The following is a 14,313-nucleotide window of genomic DNA, read 5'->3' as shown; positions in this document are numbered from 1 at the left end:
CTTACTGTGGTGATCATTTCATAGTATATACAAATATCCAATCATTATGTTGTACACCTAAAACGAATACAATGTCATATGTCCATTATGTCTCAATACAAAAATATACAAATGACCAAAAAAATCAGATACACATTTCAACAATAATTGAGTCATCAGAAATGATAGTGAGTGACCAGGAAGTTGTGTTTGCTGAAATGAAAAGTATCAGATGTGAGGCAGTACTGATGTTTTAATATTGGCCTGTTATACACATTCCTATCCATTACACTTAATTATATTTTGGCTTTTGCTTTTGTAAAATATAGACACAGTATACAGTAGAGATCAAAGAAAGGAAATCATTTGAGCAAGTAGATTAATACAAATAAATACAATTTAATACAAATTAATCAATATAGATTAATACCAATAAATCCACGATGGTCAGGGCTGAAAAAAAAAAGAACATACGCTGAAAATCTACTTGATTTTGCTGAAGTTTTAAAATGAGTTTTTATTTTATTAATACCTAATACAGAAATAAAATTAATGAATTTATAATTTATCAATTATATCTTATTCATCACAACCAATCCATATACATTTGGAAAAATAGTTGCATATACACACGGTGAAAACAAGGTCTGCATTGGGTAATCATTGGGTAATAATGTCTGTTGAGCATATTGAGTAGAAGACCCCATGAAGAACTTCATAGTGCCCCAGAGGCTGATCATTCCTGCTAGGAATCTGGCTTTGAACCTGTACTTTGTTTTCAAGGGATATTTGGTTAGGTGCTAGTACCCCCAGGTATGCACTAGAGTGTTTCCTTTTCATGAAAAATGGAAAACAATTGGCTCAACCTCAACCTTTACTGATAGGGTTTCCCTTCTACCTTGTCAGACATGCATCAAAATCATTTCATTAAATTTGAATGATGTTTAAATCAGTACATATTTGTACTGAGATTTTAAACTTGTTAAATGCTCTGATACAATATTTTGTTTTTGTCAACTGTATAGAGTTTAACACTATTCCTATTAATAGATCTAAGAAGGCGAGGATCTCATTTTGTAAAAAGGAAACTGTAGGGAAGTGCATGGCTTCACTGAGGTCATGTTTCAAGGTAGAGACTGACCTGAGACTAGACCTTTATTTCTTAAAATGAATTCTGTTGCTTTTTCCTTATCTTGTGTTGACTAAGGGCTGTCTCTTTAAAAAAAAAAAAAAAAATCTTTTTAAGTAAACTAGTTCCCAGTGACCCCTTCATGTCTCATCCCCCGACCCAATGAAATGTCAGTACTGTGTACAGACAAACCTGTGTCTCTCTATTCTTCAACATCTATGCCTCCCACTGGGGTCTTGAAATCCCTCTACCCTCTACATACATTAAGAAATCAAGATTATTCACTCCAGACAGCAGCTTTTCTGCTCTACTAGATTAGCTCTTTCATGAACAAAAACTGGCACATCTGATCTATAGGATTTTTGTATTTGTTTAATGGAATTTATTGAAAGCCGCTCAGCAAAGCAGCGTTTCTAAGGGTAACCAGGCCCCAGGAAAAGCCCGTGCTTAAACCCTAACATTAAATAGCATTCCCTGAAAGGCCCTCTGAATGAGATCTGAATGGTCTCCCCTGCACGCTTCCCAGGCCTGGGGGAGAGCTGGAGGGATCCATTTTGTTTATCTCCGCGTAGATTTTTTCCTTAGCCCCTGACACGGGTTAATTCTAAATGATAAATCCAACTTGCTTCCTGCAGATCCCTGAGGAAATTTTGAGAGAGAATGCAACTTGTTTTGTGAACTGAAAACCAAGTAGCTCATGTTTGGCTAAAGATGAAAGAAAAAAAAGAAAGAAAAGAAAAACTCAAGAGGAGAAACAAAATGAAACACTGGTACTCTTTCTTCCCTATGGGCAGCACAGGGTGTGGGAGGACAGGGGGAGGGGGTGGGAGTGTAAAGGAGGCGTCTGAGTTTATTTTTAACACAAGTTAAAGGCATACTCTGTGTTCTTTCCTTTTAAAAATAGATTTTTAACCTCTTGAAGCATTTTGACTCTATTCTCCCTGTGGGGTAATACCCCTTTTGTGGCTGGCAACTCCCACTGGATCTTTTCCCATTACAGGCTTACAGGCCAAGTAGTTAGCAGGATGGAAAAACCCCAGAATATTTCTTCGGAGAGCTCTCCATCAGCATATGCACATAGCTCCTGTGTGCAGAAAGGCTTATAAACCCTGGCTGCTTACATGGACCTTGAGCTTTACTGCATCTTTCAAAACTTGGTGGCTAGGAAAAAATGTCCTCTTTTTAAAATAGTCTGAGTTAATAAAATAATGGACATAGTCTTCTTGAAGTCCATTCTAATAACTTTTTCGATGAATTTATGAAAGACACAACACAACACACACAGACACCCCCCCCATAAAATTAGATATGTATGAATAGATACATTCTAATAGTTAATCTCTGACACTGATTGTGGGCTTACAATTTGGCAGGCACTGTTTCATATGCATGTAAAACTTTGAACAATGCTCTTAATTTTACCGTCCCATTTTACAGATGAAGAAACTTAGGCTCAGGACTATTCAGTAACTTAGGAAGATTATGAAGTCAGTGAGCAGTTTGGGGAAAGGAATTCAAATTCAGGCAGTCAGGCAGATCGAGTCCACTGCTACCCCCAGTCCACTGCTACTCCATAATTAGAAAAGGAGCCCCTGCTTCCATTGGTTGAAAAGTTATCAAATACTGATTTTGTTAGAACAAGACATTTTATTACCACTTGCAAGACAGTTGTCATTGTAAAAATGCAAATCTACAGTGTTGACAACATGAAGGTGCCCCCTTGGGTTTGAAACCCTTGTGCTGTGCACAACCTGCACAGATGTACATGGTGGCCCCACATACACACAAACACACAAACCTCATAAACTGCAGGCATGGCAGTTTATAAAGAAAGAAACAAACTTTTAATTTAAAAGGAGAGGGACTAGTCTTTCGGAGGTAAATGGACTGATTTGATATTAGTAACAGCTCTTCTACATGCCTCAGTCTAGAACTAGTACAAATCATATGAGAAACTCTGAAATGTGTTGCATTTGTACACAGTACAAAAGTGCTCTACTCCCATGTCCCCTTTCTTCTCCTCCAAGGAATAAACATTGAATTCACATTGAAATAGGTGGTCTCTATATATGAATATGCATATGAGTGTGTTAGGGTGGGGGGTGGAGCAGAGAAATACGACAGTTCATAAACCTAAGGAAATTAAAATTTTATTATGGAAATTTTCAAAAATATACTGAAGTAGACCAAAAAAGCATAATGAACCCCACTTACTCCCATGAACCTAATACCCAGCTGCAATAATTATCAACTAATGGCCAGTCTTGCTTCATCTAGGTTTCTATTTACTCCTTTTTGAAGCAAATTCTAGACATCATATCATTTTATCATCACATTATTCTCAATATTATCAAAACATTTCAGTACCTTTCTCTACCAGTGTTTTTTTGCGTGTTTTTTAAAAATAACCACAATACCATTATTACATCTAAACAGAAAATAGCAAAAAGTCCTTGGTATCATTAAATACTCAAATGATGTTCAAAATTTCAGTTGCCTTCCAAATTTCCAAATTTTCTTTTGTTTTTGTTTGTTGCTTTTACCTTGTGTTTGTTTGAAATGGGAATCAGCTAAGTTCAAATGTCACATTGGCTGTCAGGTCTCTTAAGTCTCTTTGAATCTATAAGCTCTCCCTTCATCTCTTTTTTTCTATAGTTTGCATCTTGCTGACATGCTGATATGGCATCCTTATTATGTGGTTTAACACATTTCTCTGTAGCAGAATCCTTTCTGAGAGCAGGCCAGGTATCTATATGTTTTTTTTTTTTTTTTAGAGAGAGAGTTCATGAGTTGGTGGGGGGCGAGGGGTGGCTCAGAACGAGAGAAAATCTTAAGTAGGCTTCCTGCCCAGTGCAGAGCCCAACATTGGGCTTGATCTCATGACCATGAGATCATGCCCTGAGCTGAAATCAAGAGTCAGATGTTTAACCGACTGAGCCACCCAGGTGCCCCCATCTGTATGTTTTTTTAAGGTGGTTGGGTGAATTGAACCACAGTGAGGCTTGGAAAGCACTAGAAAAGCTCAGGGTCTGCTCCCGGATTTTGTAATGTCTTGGTTGAAGAAACAAAACTCTAAGGAACTTTCATATGTCCACCATCTGTTAACAGGTAAAGATGCTGGCTTGTGTGTTGAGGGCATGCAAAATTCCTTGAGTAATTTAGGGTCCTCCAGGAGAACAGTTTCTCAGCCAGGTTTGAGAGAGGACAACAGATGTGAATCGGTGGCAGAGGAAAAAAGAGAACCTCCCAGCTGGGGGGATTTGGTCTCATTTGGGACCACATGGGAACTGGTTACCAGCAGGTGAATTGCAATTAGCAGACAAAGCCTCTATTTTGAGGGCTTGAATAAGATGGTGCTTGACTTAAGTGGAGTTTAAGTAACTGGTTACACCAGATGTTCTGTGCATACTGGACTGATGTTAAATTTACATGTCTTCAATGGATTGTGACATGAACACACTTGACTTCATTTTGAATTTTGTTTTTGTTTTTAAGATTCTAGCTTTGCTGAAGAAATCAAATGAGGGTCGATAGGTCCATTGGTCGGTAGGTTTACAGCCCCCTTCCCCACAATGATCTAGTGCACCAGTGGTGTCAGTGGTAAAAGGTGGCCTTGCCTTGTGTGGAAGAAACAGCAATGTTGTTTGTCCTAAACTGCTCTGCTTCTTGGGCCATTAGCCAGGGCTTTCCTTCTCCTGTGCCTCCTGAAGCCTCGAGATGATTAAAAAATAATAACAGAGCATTACATTTTCTTGGGAAGGTTTGGGTTTTGAACCCCTTTCCCACATCCACATTGGTCATAAGCACCTGCTCCAGCCCTCTGATGTCCTCATTGCCTTAAACAGCGGCCAGGAGGGGTGGTCACATGGCACTTGCTGATGGGGAGCCTGGGGTTAAGGTCTGCCCTGCAACCTCACTGGCTAACTGGGTGACCTTGGGTAGGTCACTTGATTCTCGGAGTGCTGATATCTTCACTTGTAAAATAGAGATTGTATTACCTCCTCTGCCTACCACATGAGGATGTTATGAGGATCGAATTAAAAGAGTTAATGTAGGTGAAAGTCATTCATTAAACTATAAAGCATTACACAAGTGCCCTTGTTGCTTGCCGCTTGATGCCTCCACCCACATTTACTCACTCCTGGCTGGCTGTGTGGAAGAAATTACACAGATTTTAGAGTCAAATAAGGCTCCATTGCTTTTCAGCTTTTGTGCAAGTCATGCACTGAGTCTTGGTTTCCTCATAAATAAAATGTGGATATTTTTATCTGGCATTTATTTATTTACATCTTTACACCTTGATTCGGTGTTGTTAGGAGGACTAAAGTTTAGATAACATATGTAGAGCACCTAACATAGATTTGGCCCCCAGTAGGTTCTCAATAAATGGTAATTCTTTTCCATTCCCTGTTCGTGGCAATTGTACTGTGGTATGACCCAGCTGTCATGCCTTCTTTACAAAGGAAGATCTCTTCCTCCACATTGCTGAGGACAGGACTGTCTACTAGCTCCTCCATCCTTGTTCACAAGGATACTTGCTTATGGCTCAGGTATGCTTTAAATTCTCTTTGTAAGTTGGTAGACTAAGAAATTACATAATGAAGTTTTGCTCCTGTATTACTTGGGAATAAAGATTCCTCCACAGAATGTGTGAAAAAAACCCAAATGTTTGGTTGACTGCAAAATTAACATGAGTCAGTAGTGTGATGGAGTGAGCAGATCAGTGTATTTTAGGAAGCACTAATGGAGGGGTACCGTCCTACTGGACTCATCCTACTTGTGTAGGTCAAACCACACCTGCGGTAAAGGATTCAGTTTAGGATGCTGGTACACTGGGTTGGATCACTAGAAGGGGAAGGCTGGCAAAGAGCTTGTGATCCAGGGTATTTGAGTAACTGTTAGAAAAACTGAGGATACTTAAGCTGCAGGAGATACATTTCAGGAGAGATATGTTATTGTCTTCTGTTTTTTGAATGGACTGAGCACTTAGAGAAAATAGACCACCACCATTTTGCATTTATGCAAGAGTACGAATTTCTAAGGATATGTACAAGCATGCATTTGAGTTTATGTGATTTCACAGGGAGGAATTAGGGACAGTAGACAGAAGTTGTAGGGAAATAGTTCTAGTGGTCTTTCTATTTCTATTCCTACTTTAGACTCTGGGCTATTGTAAGAATTGGCCATTATAGCCCATTTAAAACTGGGCTTCCTTATGGCCAGTCTCACCATAGCCTTACATTCAAAAGATATCCAAAACAATATTGAAATTGGAATTGAAAAGCAGCATAACCACAAATATACTGGAAATTAAACCAGGTAACAAGGGACAATCATGTACAGCTTTATGTCAACTAATTTGAAATATGCAAAATGGTCAATTTTCGAGGAAACTGCGAACAATTAAAACTGACTCAAGAGGAAATAAATGACCTAAATCCTATGACCTTGAAAGACATTAAATCAGTGGTTAAATCTACCCACCCACATTATGAATTAAGATATAGTTAGTTTCTTACAGGCAAATCTTACCAAATTTACAAGAACATATAGTTCCAATCTTCTATGAACTATTCTAGAGAAATAGAGTATGAAAAGAAAGAAAACCCCCAAGCTCACTTTATTAGACTGGCACAAACTTGAATCCAAAATAAGACAAAGATAGTAGGGAAAATTGTAAGCCTAACTTACTTCCGAATACAAAGGTATAAATTCTGATAAAATTCAGCAAAGTCACTGACTTGACAAAAATAATAATACACTACTGGGTTTATCCCAGGAAAGCAAGGATGTTTTAGTCTTAGAAAAAAATCTATCAGTATAATTTGCCACATTAACAAATTGAAAAGAGAAAGAGCAAGAGAAAAAGCACATACTTACCTTAATAGAGGCAGAAAAATAATCTGTTAAAATGTAATACTCTTTCAATTTTAAAAAACAGGAAATACAAATAAGAAGGAATTTTATTTTGTACACATCTATTTCACAAAACTTGAATTATTCTGAATATTGGACACTATTTGATCTAGCAAATGTTAAGTTGTCCATTTTAGGGAACAATTTGCAAATGGAAATCTCTTCCCAGATTCTCCTTGGTGAAGACAAGAACCTACCCTTTCACTGTTACCTAAGCCTGACATTTTTAAAAAAGTTATTTATTTAGGCAGCTTTATTGAGGTATACATAATCAATATACTAAAAAGCTACACATATTTAATGTGTATAATTTGATTAGTTTGAACATAAACATTCATTTCTGATAGCCCCCACAATCATGGTAATATATATATCCATCACCTCCAAGTTTCTTTGAGTCCCTTTGCTTTTTGGAGGGGGTGTGGAGGGGAAAGAAAACAACATGAGATCTTCCCATTTAGCAAACTTTTAAGTACACAAACCATATTGTTAACTATAAATACTATGTTGCATAGCAGATCTCTAGAACTTAAACATTTTGTCTAACTGTAATGTTATGCTCATTGAACATCTCCTAATTTCCCATTTCCCCTGGCAACCACCATTCTAACCACACTTTTATATAAGTGGAATCATGGGAGTGTTTGTCCTGCTGTGACTGACTTCTTCACCTAGCATAATATCTTCCAGGTCCATTTATGTTGTTGCAAAAGTTAGGATTTACTTCTTCTTTAAGGCTGAATAATATTCCACTGTATGTATAGACCACATTTTATTTATCCATCCTTCTGTCAATGGACATTTGGGTTGTTCCATATGTTGGCTGTTGTGAATAATGCTATAATGAGCATGGAAGTACAGATATGTCTTAGAGATCCTGATTTCATTTCTTCTATATATATATATCCAGGAGTGAGATGGCTGGATCATATGGTAGTTCCATTTTTAATTTTTTAAGGAACTTCCATAGTGTTTTCTATAGTGGTTGCACCACTTCACATTTCCACTAATAGTGTACAATGGTTCCGGTTTCTCTACATCCTTACCAACACTTGTTACCTTTGCTTTTTTGATAATAGCCATCCTAACAGGTGTGAGATGATATCTCATTATTGTTTTTATTTGCATTTCCCTAATGATTAGTGATGCTGAGCCCCTGTTCATATACCTGCTAGCCATTTGTATTTCTTCTTTGGAGAAATGTCCAAGTCTTTGACCATTTTTTAATTGGGTTATTTGAGGATTTTTTTTTCTATGAATTGTAGGGGGAATTATCTTTTTAAAAGAGATTTTATTTATTTATTTGAGAGAGAGAGAGAGAGTGCATGTGAGCAGGGGGAGGGACAGAAGGGGAGGGAGAGGGAAAGGGAGAGAATCCCAAGCAGACTCTGTGCTGAGCATGGAGCCCAACATGGGGCTCAGTCTCATAAGGCTGAGATCATGATCTGAGCTGAAACCGAGAGATGAATGCTTAACCATTTGAGCCAGCCAGGTACCCCTGTAGGGGGAATTATCTTAAATGAACAAATATATCTATCAGAAACTTGTAGCAAACATTATATTTACTGGTGAAACTTTAGAATTATTCCCTTTAATATCAAGATAAGAAAAGATGCCAATAGTGATTTCCATCCAGTCACTATTTGAAGGTCCCAGTCAGGGCAATAAGAGAGGAAAAGAAAAGCTGTAAGGATTGGAAAAGAAAACAACAACAACAGCAACAACAACAACAACAAAGTATCACTACTCATACGGATAGTATTGCATTTATAGAAGCTAAGAGAAAATACAAACAATTAGAACAAATATAAGATACCAGCTAGTTACTAGATACAGGATTAGTATAAAAATAATTTGCATTACCATACAACATCAATAAATAATTTTAAAAAACCTAAATATTACAAAAAATGCTAGTTCTCCCCAAATTAATAAATTCAAAACAATCCCAGGTGATTTTTTTTTTTTTTTTTTGGTATACTTGACAAGATGATTCAAAAAGTCATATGAAAGAGCAAAGGAGAAAGAAGTTTGAAGAAGAGAAAATGGGAAGGCTCACTCTACCATATTCAGTGTGTCAGGCAGGGTTCAGTCAAGAGAGCAAAGCTGCAATGAGTGTAATGACATAAGTGGCTCATTCTAGGGCGCCTGGGTGACTCAGTTGGTTAAGTGACTGTCTTCGGCTCAGGTCATGATCCTGGAGTCCCAGGATCGAGTCCCACATCGGGCTTCCTGCTTAGCAGGGAGTCTGCTTCTCCCTCCGACCCTCTTCCCTCTCGTGCTCTCTATCTCTCATTCTCTCTCTCAAATAAATAAATAAAATCTTTAAAAAAAAATAAGTGGCTCATTCTAAGAAGTGGACCTTACAACTATGGGAGGAGTTGGCAAAATGAAGGTCTGGAAGGAAAAGCTGGAGGATCAAAGAAGAATCTTCATCCAGTCCTCTAGGAGCACTGGTGTGGGTAGACAAGTCAGAGATTACAGGGAAATCTAAGAAGCCAAGCACACCCAGCTACCGAGGTTGTACTGTAGAGGGGAGCACCTGGAAAAGTCTATGCAAAACTATTGCTTCTGTGCATCCACCTTGTCTATGGATCTTAGCCAAGTGTCTGGTAGGGGACCTTGAGCTGCAGGACCAGCAATTGGAACTGTACGACCAGCAGCTGGGAGGAAAAGCTGAATGCAAAGCAGAAGAGAGCAAGGGCCAGATGGAATCCTTCTGGGTTACTTCCATGTCTGTATGTCAGTCATTCCATCTAATTGTGAAGACCTTCACAGAGTAACAGCCTCCCTTCACTTCCACATCCCGAAGTCTCACACAAATTCTTCTTGGGCAACTTGAACCTGGAACCATACAGGAAAAGGAATTAGCTCAACAAAGATGGCAATGGGGAGATTAATATTAAAGCTATTGTAAGGAATTACAATATTATTATTGTATTGTTATGTGTTATTGTATTTGTTGCAGGCAAAATTAATAATACTAATAATAATAGAGTAATGGAGTAAAACAGAGAGGCTAAAACCAGACCTAAACATATATAGAAAGATAAGAAGTGGCACTGAAAATTCGATTAATGATACCAAAACATTTGTTTTCACATGTGGAAAAGTGGTCAGAGTAAAAAAAAAAATCCTTTCTTAACACTAATCACAAAATTAAATTCCAGGTGGATCAAATCCTAAAATTCTAAATGTGAAGAGCAAACTTTAAAAACTTTTAAAAAAGAAAATATTTGAGAATATTTTTACGACCAAAATGAGGAAAAAATTAAACAAGAAAAAAAATGGGATGATACATTTGACTAGATTCTGATTAAAAACTTCATGACAATTCGTTTGATAATTTTATTGCTAGGATCTTGGACCTTGGACTAACTGATATCCTCCCCAAACCTCACCCCCATTTTTGGCCAAAATTGGAGTATTGCATGGACTAGAAGTGGGGACTAGAAGTTTTTCTCTAATAAAACTTGGATTATTGAAAAAAATAAAACCAAAAAATCTTCTTAACAAAGTATGTCATAAAAACTGAGATGACAAGCTACTGGCCAAAAGAAGATATTTGGAACATATAAATACAAATGATTATTACTCAGGAGATTTAAAGAATACCTACAAATCAATATGAAAAGGAATAAGAAGTTAACAGAAAAGAATTCTTGAATGGCCAATTCAAAATTCTGAAACAGGGATGACATTTATTGAGCACTAACCATACATTGTTCCAGATGCTTTCCATGTGTTAACACACTTAAACCTTGCAATAAATGCATGAGGTTGGTACTACTAGCTCTTTTCTCTTCCAGAAAGGGAAATTAGGACCGAAGCTCATACAACTAGTAAGTGATAAAGCCAGAATTTAGACACCAAGAGTGTTGCTCAAAAATCTGGCTCTTACCCAATGTGCTATCTTACCAACTTTTAAAAAATGTAGACATCTGACAATATATATTGTTGGCAAGAATGGGGCAAAATGGAACAACTGTTGACTGCTTGTGGAAGTATAAATTGATACAACCACTTTGTTGGAAAGCAATTTGACTTTACAAATAAAGTTGAAGATGCACGTTACTTTAGAACCAGCAATTCCACATCTAGGTCAATAGCCTAAAGTCTCACATATGTAAACAAGGAAAATGTACAAGAATGTTCATTATGGCATTGCTTGTAATGCTGCGAAATTACAGTGTGGAATATTCATACAATGGGATGAAAGAATCTAGATAAATCTCTATGATGTAGTGTTAATGAGGAAAAAAGTTATAAAAGGATGTATACAAAGTATGATGCCATTCATATAATAATAAAGTTTAAAAATATGAAAAAACATGATGTACCTATGTAGTAAAGTCATAAAACATGGAAAAAATGAAACTTGGAATTCAGGAAAATGGATGCCATTGTGAAGGGGAGTGAAAGAAGGGGATGAGGGTTGGTGTAGGGAGCATCAGTTGTATCCAGAATATTGGGTTTTTTTTTTTTTAAAGAGAAAATATGGCAAAATATTGAGATATGAAACAACCGGGTAGTGAATATATTCTATTATTTTTTGTACTTTCAGACTTCAATGACCTGACATACTTCCTGTCTGGTTTCTTCCTGGGTCTGGTGATTTGAATTTCGTATCTTGACCCTGTTCTGAATTGTTGGATTAACTCAGCTATTCTGCTTTGCTAGGAGAGCTGAGTCTTCAGTTCCTGCCAGGGAACTGCGATGTGATTCCATTTCATGGTTTATCAAATCTGGACTTGCTTGTTATCATGAAATCACTTCAAGCCTTTAGGGTGACCTATTTAAATGCCAATAAATATTTCTCTATTTGCACGTATATGCATAGAAAATGGCCCAAACTAGTAACAGACGTTACCAAGGAGAAAGACATTCACTGGGGTCCATGACAGGGGCTGAGGGAGCAGGGAGGGAAAAATTCACTTTTTAATTCTCATCTTCTTGAATCTCTCTCTCTCTCTCTCTTTTTTTTAAGTAGGCTTCATGCCCAACATGGAATGCAGTGCTGGTCTTGAACTCATGACCCTGAGGTCAAGACCTGAGCTGAGATGAAGAGTCAGACACTTAACTGACTGAGCCACCCAGGCGCCTCTCACCTTCTCAAATCTTTTATAGTAAACATGTATCATTTTTACAATAAGGATAAATATTTGCGATGAAACGCTGTGTTCTAACTGGTGTAGTAAGTTATCAGTATTTGATCCTGAGATTCTCTCTTCCAGAGGCAGTTGGAAGATAGATGTGCTGCTAAGTATAACTTCAGCTTCTAGGAGAAATCATTATAAGGAGATGCAATTTCAAATCCAGGGTATGGCTATGGACCGTTTTCCAAATTTGAAAAGAACATTTGCGAAGGAGTCACTGGTGTGAATGTATAGATGAATTATGGGGCTGTCATTCTTGTCTGGTAGCTGCTTCTGACTCTGAAAGCAATTTAGGGGAGAGCCAAGTGGAATGGAGCCCTACCCTTTTAATTAGCCCCAGGAGCCAGGTAAGGTAAATATTTGTGGCTGACACTGTATGAATCCATGGAAGTTGGGATTTCAGCCTAGAAGCACTATGCTGCCAAGTTGCTATGAGACCCAGAAAGCTGGAGCTATGTGCTGCCTCAGAAAGTGCTTTTGGGTTTAAGAGGAGGAAGAATAACAGACAGAGTGGTGGTATTAAGGTCTATGTGTTCATGAGGATGATGAGGGTATATCTATGCCTTATGCTAAGTCACAATTGTACCTATTTTAATTTTATCTCAATATTGATTTCTATTTTTAGAAAATCAGTACTCCAAATATAGACATACTTAATTTACTGCATTTATTAACTCATTCTCTGGTTTACAGTGATATTAAATGTATTTTTTTTAAAGATTTTATTTATTCACCTGAGACACAGAGATACAGAGAGAGAGAGAGAGAGCATGAGCAGGGAGAGAGGCAGAGGGAGAGGAAGAAGCAGGCTCCCCGCTGAGCCAGGAGCCCGATGTGGAGCTCAATCCCAGGACCCCGGGATCATGACCTGAGCCGAAGGCAGATACCCAACCATCTGAGCCACTCAGGAGCCCCTCCAGTGCTATTAAATACAAATCAGACTTGTATGGCCCTGCTTAAAACTTTTCAATACCTTTCCATTTCTCTTAGGAGAAAATCCTGTGTCCTATAGCTGCATATGCAAGGTGACTGAAAAATGTATCATCCAACCTGGGATGGCTTTTAATATTTATGGTGGGGAAACAGATGTAATGGGGACTCTCCTAGAAAAACCAAGATCTATCCATGAAACTCTGTTGGATGTAGCTCTTAGCCTCATCTTTTACTATCCCCATCTGCTCACTTGGCACCAGGTATGCTGGCCTCCCTTCTGTTGCTTCAAGAAATTATCTTGGGGTCTTTGCTGTCCCCTGGATCACGCTCATATCTCCTTTGTTTCTCTTTGGGGTCTTAGATGTCAGCTTCTCAGAGAAGCCTTCCCTGACCACCCAGTATGAAGTGGTCTCTCCTGTTATTCAGTATTTCATCTCTCCACACATTTCCATCATCATACCTAATGAATAATGACAAACAAGATCCTGATCTCTAAGGATCTTGTTTATGTATTTGTTTACTATCTGTATCAGCTACCAGAATGAGGCCAGGGACTTGCCTGTCTTCACAGGCCTGGTTCAATAAACACATGGCAAATGAATGAACGATCAGGTGAAGGTCTTTAAGTTGGACTGAGTGACCCAGGGATGCCCACTGCTTTGATTCTCATCATATGAGTAAGGTCCATCTTCAGTAGAAGGGAATGAACTAAAACAGAGAAAAAGCAGAGGAGAGAGAGAGAGAGAAGGGCATGGGCTGATGTTGGATGAGCCCTTGGTTACAAGCCCTATGGATATATAATTTATCCTTTACTTCTTCCTTGATAGGGTGAGATTCAAATATATTGTAAATAACCTTTCTTCCCCTTGTTTAAATTATATAACTTAGAATTGGGATTGGGACTCCATTTTTGCAACCAAAGATTTCTAGCAAAACATAATTAACCTATTTCCTTTGGAATATATATTTCCATTTTTTTAAAGGAAAACATTGTGGTAGAATATGTTAATTATGCCCTATTATCTATGTTTACCTTCTTCCTTGGCAAGTTAAGGGAGTATGCATTAGTTTCCTATTGCTGCTGTAACAAATTGCCATGAAATTAGGATCTTAAAGCAACACAAATTTCTTATCTTATGGTTCTGGAGGTCAAAAGTCTAAAATGGGTTGACAGGGCTATGTCCCTTCTGGAGGCTCTAG

The 14,313-nt window shown here is 37.9% G+C and overlaps 1 long non-coding RNA gene across 1 annotated transcript in view; it reads left to right on the top strand.

Moving 5' to 3' along the window:
- The window catches only part of LOC114211022 (uncharacterized), a 179,817-nt gene extending 177,944 nt beyond the window's left edge, over positions 1 to 1,873 (top strand). The window contains exon 5 of the long non-coding RNA XR_015768780.1: positions 1,744 to 1,873. This is a non-coding gene — a long non-coding RNA (uncharacterized LOC114211022). The remainder of the gene's footprint in view (positions 1 to 1,743) is intronic.
- Positions 1,874 to 14,313: the final 12,440 nt, after the last annotated feature.

Source organism: Eumetopias jubatus, unplaced genomic scaffold (assembly GCF_037043125.1).
Source record: "Eumetopias jubatus isolate StellerSeaLion01/CBP00866 unplaced genomic scaffold, mEumJub1_p1.0 scaffold_8, whole genome shotgun sequence".
Classification (NCBI taxonomy): Eukaryota; Metazoa; Chordata; class Mammalia; order Carnivora; family Otariidae; genus Eumetopias; species Eumetopias jubatus.
Note: the sequence above shows the minus strand (reverse complement) of the source record. Positions and strands in the feature narration are given on the sequence as shown.